The 13,324-nt window shown below is 44.6% G+C and overlaps 1 protein-coding gene across 5 annotated transcripts in view; it reads right to left on the bottom strand.

Annotated features, from left to right (window-relative positions):
- LOC119804008 (laminin subunit alpha-1-like) overlaps positions 1–13,324 on the bottom strand; it is a 36,771-nt gene that overhangs the window by 8,988 nt on the left and 14,459 nt on the right. For 4 of the 5 annotated variants that reach the window (XR_006020688.1, XM_038315556.2, XM_042054290.1 and 1 more), the window contains one exon: positions 11,101–11,182. The gene's annotated coding sequence lies outside the window, so the exon portion shown is untranslated. Of the gene's footprint in view, positions 1–10,776; positions 10,916–11,100; positions 11,183–13,324 lie in introns of those variants that run through there. The other variant, XM_038315554.1, reaches the window with a different exon arrangement.

The raw sequence follows: 13,324 nt of genomic DNA, 5'->3' as shown, positions 1-13,324 counted from the left end.
GCTCTACTTCCAGCCATGCCCCACTGTCCGTGGCTACATCTGGACACTGAGAAGGCTAATCAGGGTTAGTCTGTCAAAACCTGTGTTACTTCCCGAGAGCTCCAAATGTACACACCTGGTGTGTGTGTTCAGCACCAGAGTGGCTCCACTCAGAGAGGCAGGAGTAAGGGATCCCTGAGTCCGTGAATGGGGACCTTTTGGAGCCCTCCGATTAGACCTATTAGTTCCTCTCTATTCTTTGAACATCGGGGTATGTGGGGGGAGGGCTTATGAACTCTTCCCCCATGAACATTACCATATCATCCTCAGTTTTCAGAGCCAAACCGGCAGACCCTGGCCCTGCACCTCCACTATCTCTGGTACCTCCTTTCTACATCAGGTCGCCACTTAACACGAAGAGCCACTGAGTGACCCCACCTCTGGCCTTTTGCACACCCAGCCTTCACAACAGCACACGCCTGATGTCCCACCAGGGCAGACGACCACAAGTGCCACCATGCTTCTCCGCCGGCTCCAGAAGAAGAGCCCCACTATGGCTATGGCCCTGAGCAAGGCTCGGCTTTGGTGAGCCAAGGGCAGCTGCAGCCCACGATGCCAGCTCCAGCCCTAGTTTCAGCCCAGAAAAGCCCAGTTCAGGAGTTCCCTGAGGAGCTAGATATGGTGCCATGCTGGTCATTGCTGTGGGTCACAGGCATCCAAGCTCGGTACGTCTATTATTGCCCCTCCCCTCAAAAACGTCCTTCCTAAAAGCCAGAAATGACAGGAGATTCTCACTGAAAAGGCCACTGAAGCGTCATACTTGCTTAGAGTGCCTGAAGAAATGTCACGGGGCGGGAAGTGTCTCCTTAAGTTTCATTCTCTTTTGTTGTCCAAAGAAGGAGATTCATCAGGCTGACCCCAGCTCCCCCATGATATCGGGGTGAGACTTCACCAGGACCTGTCTGCACAGGAGCACACTGACCATCTAGCTTCTTGGCCTGCATCCCCTGAATGAACAGCCTGAAAAATCAACTGAAAGTGCTATGCATGACTGGCCAAATTGCATTTGGCTTTTTCAGTCTGCATTACCATCACCTAAGAGGCTACCCGGTGGCCAGAAAAGTTGTTGAACACATGAATAAAAAGCAAGGAGAAGGATCTGTGCTACATCTTCATCAGAAGCACCCATTCTCCAAAGGTCACAGCATCTGAACCAAACCTGCCTTCTCCACATTACGGGGCATCGATTTTCACTTAATAACTGAACGTGGTAGAGAGGATCCTGACGGTTGCAGGAAGAAGAGGCGCGAACCAATCTGAACAGATCATGACAGCGATCAGATACTGCTCAGATCAAAGCTGAAACCACCCGCTTGGATATAGAACATGCTTTTTTTCTGTTGTCTACTTGGAGTACATTACCTCAGTAAGCATTACTCCAGGTCATGTTGAGAAAAAGAAAGCATTTGCTTACAGCCATGAACGGCTTGCCAGAATCAGGGAGGGGGGCGAGCATAGGAAACCTCAGAGTCCGCCCCCACAGTGACACCTTTTTCCCAACTAGGCCATACCCACTCCAAAAAAGCCACACCTCCTAATGGCGCCACTCCCTATGAGATTTCAAGGCCACTGACATTGGTCTCAATTCTAAAGGGTAGATACGGATGCTAGGACTGACCCTTCACTGCCCCCATGTTCTAAGAAGAGGATGGAGGGAGAATGATGGGTGGAGTTTTGAGCAATGGGTACCTCTGCTGCATAAAAGTGTCCCCTTGTTTTCATTCACTTCTGTTTTCCCAAGAAGGAATTCCTCCCAGTTCTCCCCTGGTAGAGCCCAGCTCCCCCGTGTTCAGCTGTGCCTGCCCTTTGCATGAGATGCAACAACTCTCAGAAGCAATGCCCTAGTCACCTGGGCAGCACCTTGATTTGCAATCTGCTTCCACCTTTAAAGGCGCCCAGGAGGGCTGCAGAATGAAGGCATGCAGCTCAAAAGAGATGTGGAATGGTATCTTCCCGGATTAAGTGGCCAGGCCCTCAACCTGTAAAGTTTCCAGATGGGCCTTCAGGAGGGCGGCAGGGGCAGATTTTGCGATGAGGGCAAGGTTTTGTTTTTTTAAAAAAAATTTACTTATTATGTATAGTGTTCTACCTGCATGTCCGCCTGCATGCCAGAAGAGGGCACTAGGTCCCATTACAGATGGTTGTGAGCCACCATGTGGTTGCTGGGAATTGAACTCAGGACCACTGGAAGAACAGCCAGTGCTCTTTTTTTTTTATTATTTTATTTTTTTCCATCACCTTCCCTCCTCCTCCCCCCTCCCTTCCCTCCTCCTTCCCCTTCCCTCCTCTCCTTCTCCCCCTTCCCTCCCCTCCCCTCTACCCATACCTCCCCTCCCTCCCTCTCAAGGCCAAGGAGCCATCAGGGTTCCCCACTCTATGCTAAGACCAAGGTCCTCCCAACTCCCCCCAGGTCCAGGAAGGTGATCGACCAAGCTGAGAAGGCTCCCACAGAGCCCGTCCATGAAGAACAATCAGAGCCCAGAGCCATTGTCCTTTGCTTCTCAGTCAGCCCCCGCTGTTGGCCACACTCAGAGAGACGGGTTTGGTTGCATGATCCATCAGTCCCATTCCAACTGGAGTTGGTGATCTCCCATTAGTTCTGTCCCACCGTTTCCATGAGTGAACGCACCCCTCTCGTTCCTGACTTTCTCCCTCATGTTCTCGCTCCTTCTGCTCCTCATCAGGACCTTGGGAGCTCAGTCCAGTGCTCCAATGTGGGGCTCAGTCACCTTCCCCATCTGTCGCCAGCTGGAGGTTCCCTCACGGTCCTGACTTTCTTTCTCATGTTCTCTCTCCTTCTGCTCCTCATCAGGACCTTGGGAGCTCAGTCCGGTGCTCCAATGTGGGGCTCTGTCATTTTCTTCATCTATCGTCAGGTGGAGGTTCTATGGTGATATGCAAGAAATTCATCAGTATGGCTATAGGAACTGGCCTTTTCAGGCTCCCTCTCCTCAGCTGCCCAAGGAACTAACTGGGGGCGTCTCCCTGGAAACCTGGGAACCCCTCTAGGGTCAAGTCTCTTGACAACCCTCAGGTAGCTCCTTAAATTAAGATATATGCTTCCCTGCTCTCATATCCACCCTTCCTATATCCCAAGCACCCCATTCCTCCGAGCTCCCCCCGCTCTCCCCTTCACACTTTTCTCTCCCCATCTTCCCTTGGCCCAGTCTCGCCCAACCCTCAAGTTCCCAATTTTGCCTGGCGATCGTGTCTACTTCCAATATCCAGGAGGATTACTATATCTTTTTTTGGGAGTTCACCTTCTTATTATCTTCTCAAGGATCCCAAATTTATAGGCTCGATGTCCTTTAATTATGGCTAGAAACCGAATATGAGTGAGTACATCCCATGTTCATCTCTATGGGTCTGGGTTACCTCACTCAGAATAGTGTTTTCTATTTTCATCCATTTGCCTGCAAAATTCAAGATATCATTGTTTTTTACCGCTGAGTAGTACTCTAGCATGTATATATTCCACAGTTTCTTCATCCATTCTTCCACTGAAGGGCATCTAGGTTGTTTCCAGGATCTGGCTATTACAAATAATGCTGCTATGAACATAGATGAGCATATGCTTTTGTTGTATGATTGGGCATCTCTTGGGTAGATTCCCAATAGTGGAATTGCTGGGTCCTGGGGTAGGTTGATCCCGAATTTCCTGAGAAACCGCCACACTGCTTTCCAAAGTGGTTGCACAAGTTTGCATTCCCACCAGCAATGGATGAGTGTGCCCCTTACTCCACAACCTCTCCAGCAAAGGTTATTATTGGTGTTTTGGATTTTAGCCAATCTGACAGGTGTAAGATGATATCTCAAAGTTGTTTTGATTTGCATTTCCCTGATAGCTAGGGAGGTTGAGCATGACCTTAAGTGTCTTTTGGCCATTCGAACTTCTTCTGTTGAGAATTCTCTGTTCAGTTCAGCGCCCCATTTTTTAATTGGGTTAATTGGCATTTTACTGTCTAGTCTCTTGAGTTCCTTATATATTTTAGAGATCAGACCTTTGTCAGTTGCAGGGTTGGTGAAGATCTTTTCCCAGTCAGTAGGCTGCCTTTGTGTCTTAGTGACAATGTCCTTTGATTTACAGAAGCTGCTCAACTTCAGGAGGTCCCATTTATTCAATGTTGCCCTTAAAGTCTGTGCAGCTGGGGTTATGCATAGGAAACGGTTCCCTGTGCCCATTTGTTGTAGAGTACTTCCCACTTTCTCCTCTATCAAGCTCAATGTGTTCAAATTAATATTGAGGTCTTTAATCCATTTGGACTTGAGTTTTGTGCATGGTGATAGATATGGATCTACTTTCATTCTTCTACAGGTTGACATCCAGTTATGCCAGCACCATTTGTTGAAGATGCCCTCTTTCTTCCATTGTGTACTTTTGGCTCCTTTATCAAAAATCAGGTGTTCATAGGTTTGTGGTTTAAGATCCGGGTCTTCTATACGATTCCATTGGTCAACTTCTCTGTTTTTATGCCAATACCAAGCCGTTTTCAATACTGTAGCTTTGTAATAGAGTTTGAAGTCAGGGATGGTAATGCCTCCAGAAGAACCTTTATTGTATAAGATTTTTTTGGCTATCCTGGGTTTCTTGTTTTTCCATATAAAGTTGATTATTGTCCTCTCAGTCTCTGTGAAGAATTTTAATGGGACCTTGATTGGGATTGCATTGAATCTATAGATTGCTTTTGGTAGAATTGCCATTTTTACTATGTTGATCCTCCCAATCCACGAGCAGGGGAGATCCTTCCATTTTCTGGTATCCTCTTCAATTTCTTTCTTCAAAGACTTAAAGTTCTTGTCAAATAAATCCTTCACTTCCTTGGTTAGCGATACTCCCAGATATCTTATGCTATTTGTGGCTATTGTGATAGGTGACAGCCAGTGCTCTTAACCTCTGAGCCATCTCTCCAGCCTGAGGGCAAGTTGTTTAGCAGGCATTTAAGTGCAGCTAGAAAGAAGTCCCTGTCCTAGGAGGACCAAGAGAGAAACAGCCCCTGCAGAGCAGGAAGGGTCCTCACCAGGAGCCCACTCTGTTGCCTGATGCCTTCTAGCTTCGAGGCATTTTCCTCTAGTCCCTGAGCAATCACTATGGGGCTGAAGACCAGGACACATCAAGGAAGGGAAAGTGCTTTCAAGACTCTTGATTAATTTTCTGCCTTTCGGGAGTCTTTCTGGATGTTTTTTAGCCAGTGGATTCCCCATGGAGAGAACGGCCAAGCTAGTTTTGAAGAGTCAATGTATTTTTCCCTCTGGCTGGCTTCTTTTGAGTGTGGACAGGCTTTGTGCCCAATGGCCCACTTGTCCCCCAGTTCTGACAGATAGCATTTCAGTGTACGGGTCCCTGTCCTTCTCTTCAGACTATGTCCCCAGCTTTCTGAAACTTCTTTCCCTTCTACTACTGGAAGTTCAGCCTGAACCCAGTCTTAAAGAATCCCCAGGAACACATCTCACTACTATTGTGCTCATGTCCAAAACTACAGTGGAATCCATGACCTAAGTATTATCCCTGTGGGTGGCTATGGAGGCTCTACCAGAACACTCCAAGTTCCTTTTATAATGCCAGCAAAATTCCATTACCCTAGCAAGGCAAAAAGTACAAGAAAAACAGAAAATATAAGCCAATATCCTTAAAAACATTAAACCACAGATGCAAAAATTTTCAGCAAAACGCTTACAAACTGAAGGCAGGCATACATCAAAATGATTATCTACCACAAATACTTTGGCTTATCCCAGGAAATGTAAGTTCACATACTTAAATTTATACATTTAAAAGTTATAGAAATTAATTGAAAGGTGAATATTATACAATATTTTCTACTGAAAAATGAAAGCCCTTTGACAAATCTGATGATTCATAAGTGTCCCAAAGACAGTAGTAATATAGGGGTCATCATATTTTAATATAATAAAGGTTTTTAGATGACAAACTCACAGACAATATCATTCTAAATGGAGCAAAACTCAAAGCAATTAATTACATTAAAATCTGTAAAGAGAAGGGGCTGTCCACTGTTCCCATTCATTTTCAGCATATTGCTTGAAGCCTGAGATAGATCACTCATGGAAGATTAAAGGGATCCAAACAGCAAAAGAAGAATTTTGTATCATCTGTATTTGTAGATAACATTATATCATACATAAATCGAAAAATAAAACCTCTAGATATTATTAATGCATCCAGAAGGGTATCAAGGAGATGAAATCAACTAACAAAAATCATTAGTACTTTTATATCTATAATAACAAGCATGCAGAGAAAGTAAACATTTCAACATCCCGTAAACAAGAGCTTTAGTAAAGCTTATGATCTAGAAATATAACTAATAAGGGAGGTAAAGATCCTCTACAAAAACAACTTTGACCTTTTTTTTTTATTGAGCTCTACATTTTTCTCTGCTCCCCTCCCTGCCTCTCCCCAAATGTAGCATTCAGTGTGCTATACTGGCAAATTCTTCAAGAAAACCCCAGACTAGCAAAGGAAATTATCTTCATGCTTTTGAGATGAGTGTAGAAACTAGAGATGCCATGAGGAGATAGAGCCTCCTATATGGGGACCAGCTCTGTGGAAGTGGGCCACATAAAGTGAGTTCAACCCCAGCTTGTGGCAGTTAGGGCTTGCCCATCCCCCACAGTCCTGCCCACCAACTGCCATTCTCAAATGGGGCCTGTCTCCCAGCCTCCCTTTCACCTTCATTCTCTGCCACCAAAGTATCCCCTGCCTCTGAGCAGGACCAATGGTCAAGTACATGTCTGTCCTAGGTTACTTTGCATTAATGTCACAAACATCAAGAGAAGTAACTTGGAGTGGAGAAGGGTTATTTGACTCACATATCCTTACCATTTACTCTAAGACAAATTCTAGTTGCTCTTAATAAGAAAAACTCAGAGTCAGATATAGGGGTTAATGCTGAGGATCAGGGAAGTAAGGAGCCAAGCCCTAGAGAGTTCTTATGCTCAGAAAGGAAGGGAGATCCTGTCCTGCATTACAGAATGCATCTGTCTCCACCAAGCCTCAGACTTCAGTGAGCTCTTGTCTCCTCCCTCCTTAAATTTCTCTCTGCCCAGCCACATCCCCTCTCATCTTCACCTCCCTGGTGCTGGATTTAAAGGCATTTTAAATTTTACACTAGAAAAAAAAATAATCTGGTGGTGGTTGAGCATGCCTTTAATCTCAACTTCCAGAGGCAGCTGCAGGTGGATATCTGGGAGTTCGAGGCCAGCCTGGTTACAAGAACTAGTTCCAGGAGAGGATCCAAAGCTACAGAGAAACCGTCTTGAAAAAGAAAAAGAACCCATGGGAAAGACAGGCTGTAGCAGAGTTCAGCTATCTAACAATGAAGCTCCTGTCTGTTCAGCTAGCCTAAAAGTCCTAAGTGGGAAACGGGCGGGAATCGTGTAAGACAAGAATAGTGATTCCTAAATAGTGACCACACTGACGTCACTGGACAGGAAGCAGTGAACACTCACTGTGAAATGGACGGCTGGCCGTAGAATTCACACTCGTCTTATATGGGAACTCAGCTACACTGGAGCCATTGCCTAGCAGATGGCATACTTAGAGCCCTGTAGCTTGAAACCCAATGTGTTTGATCTGACCTTTTATAATACAGCAATCTCAGATCAGTTATGTGTGGGGAAGATGGTAACCAAGTTGGCATCATCTATGATGTGCGTCAAATTAAGCATTATTACTTTTGTATTCAGAACTACTGTTAAGAATAACCACTGACTGTATACATATGCACTGTGAACTCTCATAATCTTCTAGGTAAATGGTTAGTGATTATTTAATGACTGAACAGTGATAATGGACATTTCACCGTATATGAAAGCTACACCTGAACTGTTCTGAGAGAAGGAAATAGTCGGAATGTACAGGTAAGAGGCTCTCTCGGATGTGCCAATGAAAGGGAACGCATGGTACTGTTGGGCTGTCCAACGGGAATAAACCATTTATTCTTCTACCTCTCCATGGGGGGGGGGTGGACAAAGAGAAATCAGAACAACTATCCAGAGCTTCCAGTACCGATGTATCACATCACGTTATTCTGCCTTGCTCAATCTCCACAACAAGCACACAAATGTGTGGAGGTGAGAATGCAGGCCTTTAAGAGGATTACTGGTTGCCCAAGGAGGGCGGGAAAAGAGATGGCCAGGCCCAGCTCGGTCCAATTCTACCCCGATTTCCGGCTGCTACAGTACAAGTCTGTCAGCGCTTCTCTTTTTCTTGCTCTCTGTAGAGTCAGGCCAGGATGGTCTCGTGCCCGATGACGACAACACGGTGCAGACATTTATGGAGTGCACAGTGCATGTCACACAAGACATCGGATCGTTATTTCACTAAATGCCAACAAATTGAAAACTGAGACTCAGAAAAGTTAAGGGACCTATCCAAGGTCACTGAGCTCAGACTGGCAACACCAGGAACCCCATCTGATACACAGACCACATTCCCTGCACAAACTCTCATTCCATTGCCTTTAGCTCCTCAAAAACTCGTTCAGTCATCAGAATGAGTTCACTGCCTCTGAGTGTGAAGAAAAGCAGAGGAGAACGATACGCGTTCGGCAGTTCTGTTTCTAATAAACACACTGGCTTTGGTCCACACTCAACATTAAAATCACTTAAAAATGCCAATAATTTCTTTCACAATATACCACAGTATGATCTCTCTTCTGAGTCACGGATCCTCTTTCAATACATGACATGACGTGTTTCCTTTACTGAGCTGTTATTACCTGAAGCCTGCGTGTAATCACCACATATCATAGAAGGCACTTGTGAGAAGAGTTCAAGTCAAAAGGAGCTTTCCCACCACTAAATCTCAATAATCTAGGAAGCCCAGTTAACTCTAACACCCATTTGCCAATATTGCAGTTACCCCAAATTTTAGTGATTGGCCATCAAACCCTAAAATTATTTCGACATACAGAATTTTTCTACTAATGCCCTTGGTTTCTTTCTTTCTTTCTTTCTTTCTTTTTTCTTTTTCTTTTTTTTTTTTTTTGGTTTTTCGAGACAGGGTTTCTCTGCAGCTTTAGAGCCTGTCCTGGAGCTAGCTCTTGTAGACCAGGCTGGTCTCGAACTTCCAGAGATCCGCCTGCCTCTGCCTCCCGAGTGCTGGGATTAAAGGCGTGCGCCACCACCGCCCGGCTTGCCCTTGGTTTCTTACTGAGACTCAACTGCAATAGATTATTTAACACAAAACTGGAGGGGCTCCAATGGAATCATTAGCATTAGTAAATATCTAGTTAACGCGCTTTAGAACAGGCCCTAATGGACTCCAGAACCTGCATGGGTGGTGATTTGGGCCCAGTACGGAAACATCCTTGTGGATAATGCACAGGACTCCACACCTCACTCTCCAATCCTCTGGGCTTCGAACTTCATTTAAATGGAAGACTCCACATTGGACTGCCTAATCCAGAAGAGTGAGTTTGTGTGCATTCACACACAATATGGAAAGGCTGGATTAATCTGGCTTCTGCACATAACTTAGAGTGTTCTCCAAGAAAATTAACAAATTTGACCAAAATAATAGTAATAATTAACAATAATAAGCTTGACTAAATGTTTACTTTCACTTGAAGACAGTTTGCATGCATGAACAGACAGTCGACATTCACTGGAACATCAGGGTTTTAAGGAATTAGCTTGTTTATGATTAATTAACACTTTCATGAACATGATCACAGCGAACCAAAGGCCAGAAGGTACACTTGGATACTCTGATAGGGTTGTCTGAGGCTCTGTGGGAATCCCTTTGCACAGTTACCTGTGTCAAAGAAAGCTGTGACAGTTGAGGAGGCAGCTACACCTCCAGGTTAAGAGGCGCACTTCCTGCCAGTAAACCTCAAGATTAACAAAGCCATTCCACATGACACTGTTGTCATCTTGCTGTTCCGTAGAACACGGATCTATCTTTTTAAGTATCCTAAACATTCCCTGATCTTGTTGTCTGTTCTTTGTTAAGTCGGTTGCTCTTTTTCAAAGACAATAGCCTCTGAACTGTACTATTGCAGCAGTCCAGGAGACTGATTCATAGAGTCCCACAACTTCATAGCTCACATTTCTCTACAGCAGCTGGAAGGTTCAGCGTCCTAGGAACTGAACACTCAAACCTCCATTTATAGGACCCGAAGTACTCAAGGTATTGAACAAGAGGTCTCAAGGCATTTGTCCCACTTTCTTTAGGTTGGCTACGTTAAACAACATCAGGCACATGTCAAGGTTTCAGCGATTCTCAAAGCTAAATTACTGATTAAACACACCCAATACCGAAGGGCTTTAAAAATAACAAGTAACATGGGTGGCCGCAAAACCCCAATGGCGGTGACGACCAGGTGTTCCCTCGCGGTCCTCTGCAGGTGCAACAGATACTAGTGGCTGAGAGGAGGAACCCAAATTAAAGGCTTGGGACGGTACACAAATGAAGCCCAGATCCTGGGTAAGAGGGGGCGGCTCTTCAAGCGATGTCCCCCTCCATCCCTGGTCCACAGCTCGCCCAAGGTGGCAGCTGCCTGACAGGTGTTGGGAGCAAGGAGCATGGGTGGCGGCTCAGAGCCTAGGGAGCAAGCCCAGGAAGCGCACTGGGGTGGGGGTGGGGGTGGGGGTGGGGTATGGCAGAGCACACTAACCAATGCTGCTAAAACTCTCTGACAAAGTTCTTCATCCTGGGAATCTTCTGGCTTGGCTGCAGCTCAGTGAGGTCCCACATCTGGGCAGCACAGGGCCCGGGCAACTTCATGAAACTGGTCCAGCGTGCAGTGCAGACAATGGCGAGGTTGTGAGGTGCCTCATCCTGCTCCTGCTCCTCCACCTCCTCGCCACAGGCCGTGATTGGCCCCCTGTGGGGCTTGGGCCTGGGCCAATGCTAGGTGCGAGGGGGCGTCTTAGGTGATTCTGGGGGCAACTCCCCCCCACCTGAGAGCCGTGACTCCTCTAGCCCTAGGCCTGGAGAGTGTGGGACCTAGGTGCGACCCCCGCTGCCATTCCGACTCCGAGGCCTCAGCTGCCTTCTCTCTCTCCCTTGACTTGTTCTTTAAAAATTTAACTTACTTGCTTTTCCCTTTGTAGATTGTTGCATGAAATCCTTCTCCTAGTTTCATAGGAATCAGCTTTTCCAAACTTCGATTGTTGGCTAAACACAAAACAGAGGCAAAACAAAACAGATTGCTTCAGTACCCATTTGTTGACAATGAATAAGTAACATTTTCTGATATCAGAATATTTTTAAAACAAGGTAATAAACAATCATTGTACAAATTCAGATTATACAAACACACGAAGAATTGTATTTGCCCATAATCTAACCAAGGTAGCCCTGTAATTATTTTGATATAGCATCACCCAAGGCTATCTTGCTGGAAATTGTTTGTTAATAGAGATGTCGTCACATTCAATGAACATGCTCTATGACCTGTGTTCTCACATCAATGTGTTATGAACATTTTCCATATTATGGCACAATATTCTAAATTATAATTAATAAAATAGTATATGCAGGTCAAACCTACTCTGCCCCGTGTTTTTATACATCCCATGACGTGAATAATTGTTACCTTGTTTCTCTAGTTTATACATCCCACTGACGTAGAATAATTTATCACCTTGTCTCACTAGTTTATACATCCCACTGACGTAGAATAATTGTCACCTTGTTTCTCTAGTTTATACATCCCACTGAAGGAGAATAATTGTCACCTTGTTTCTCTAGTTTATACATCCCACTGACGGAGAATAATTGTCACCTTGTTTCTCTAGTTTATACATCCCACTGAAGGAGAATAATTGTCACCTTGTTTCTCTAGTTTATACATCCCACTGAAGTAGAATAATTGTCACCTTGTTTCTCTAGTTTATACATCCCACTGAAGGAGAATAATTGTCACCTTGTTTCTCTAGTTTATACATCCCACTGACGTAGAATAATTGTTACCTTGTTTCACTAGTTGAGAAGGGACCAAAAGAAGAAAATTTTGTGATACATGAAAGTTGTACAAAAATCACATCTGACTGCGCACAAAGTTTTATCAGAATGGGCATCTTATCTATGACTTTCTAGTTATAACAAAACTGTAGTTACTACACGTATTATACAGCTGTTGATGCTGGGAACACTGTGTTACTCTACAGCCAATCATGACTGTATATTACTTAGTCAGAAAAGTTCTCCTCCAACATATCTCCTCAGTAAATCAGACAGATATCACATACTATCCAGAGATAATTGATCATTCTAACCTCGCATCCCCACAGGTGATAATTGTTAAGGACTGACAAATGAAATCGAGGACTGTCTGCTCCGCAAAGGGGACGAGCGTCAGAGTGGCGAGACGGCCGGCAGAATGGGAGAAAATCTTTGCAGCTGGATATGTGGTAGAGGATTAACACAGGCAATAAAGAAGGTCCCAAGAATTAAACATGAAAACCCATCTAATCAATAAATAGGTGAATAGAACTGTTCTCAAAGGTAGAACTTCAGACAGCCAGTATGTGGAAACTGTTCAACATCCTTAGACGTCAAGAAATTGCAAATTAAACAACACTGTGATGCCATCTCACCCAATAAGACCGCTGTCACCAGGAAAACAGCGTGACAGACATGCTAGAGAAGTGTCATGCACGTTTACGCTGGTGAGAGTGTAACCTGCTGGCTTTGCTACGGAAGGGAGGCACTCACAATACATAAGATGAGCAGCAGATTAATTTGATGAGAATATGGTTCATACCCACAGTGGAGTTTTATACATCCATAAAGAAGGTGAAATATAGCACCTTCAGGAAAACTAATAGAGATCATCAGTAACATGAGAAATCTGATGTAAAAATAAAAATGGTAACATAAGTAGCACAACTCAGACTCAGAAATACATGAACCATATTTCCTGTCATATATGGACACGTTTATGTGTGTGTGAGCCCATATGTAGGACATATACAGATATGAAATAAGAGAGACTATGATGAGGGAGGGCAAAGAGAGAAAGAAGAAAACACAATACCCCATATTTCCCCTCATATGCAGAATCTAGACTTGGTCACACACACGTGAAAGCAGAGGAGAGACTACTTACAGAGAGAAAGTTGTACCCTGAGGTTGCAGGGGAGAAGAGCAGGGAGGTCAAATACAGGAAGTACAATGATACAGATGAATGACAGGTCACAAAGAAGCCCATGACTTGCATTCCAACTGTAGCAATTAATTTAAAATGAAAATACTAAATATGTTCTCTAGTCTCCTGCCCACACCAAACGCAACACAGTGACTCAAGATATATTC

This window comes from Arvicola amphibius, chromosome 18, assembly GCF_903992535.2.
Source record: "Arvicola amphibius chromosome 18, mArvAmp1.2, whole genome shotgun sequence".
NCBI lineage: Eukaryota > Metazoa > Chordata > Mammalia > Rodentia > Cricetidae > Arvicola > Arvicola amphibius.
This window is presented reverse-complemented; position numbering and strand designations above follow the sequence as displayed.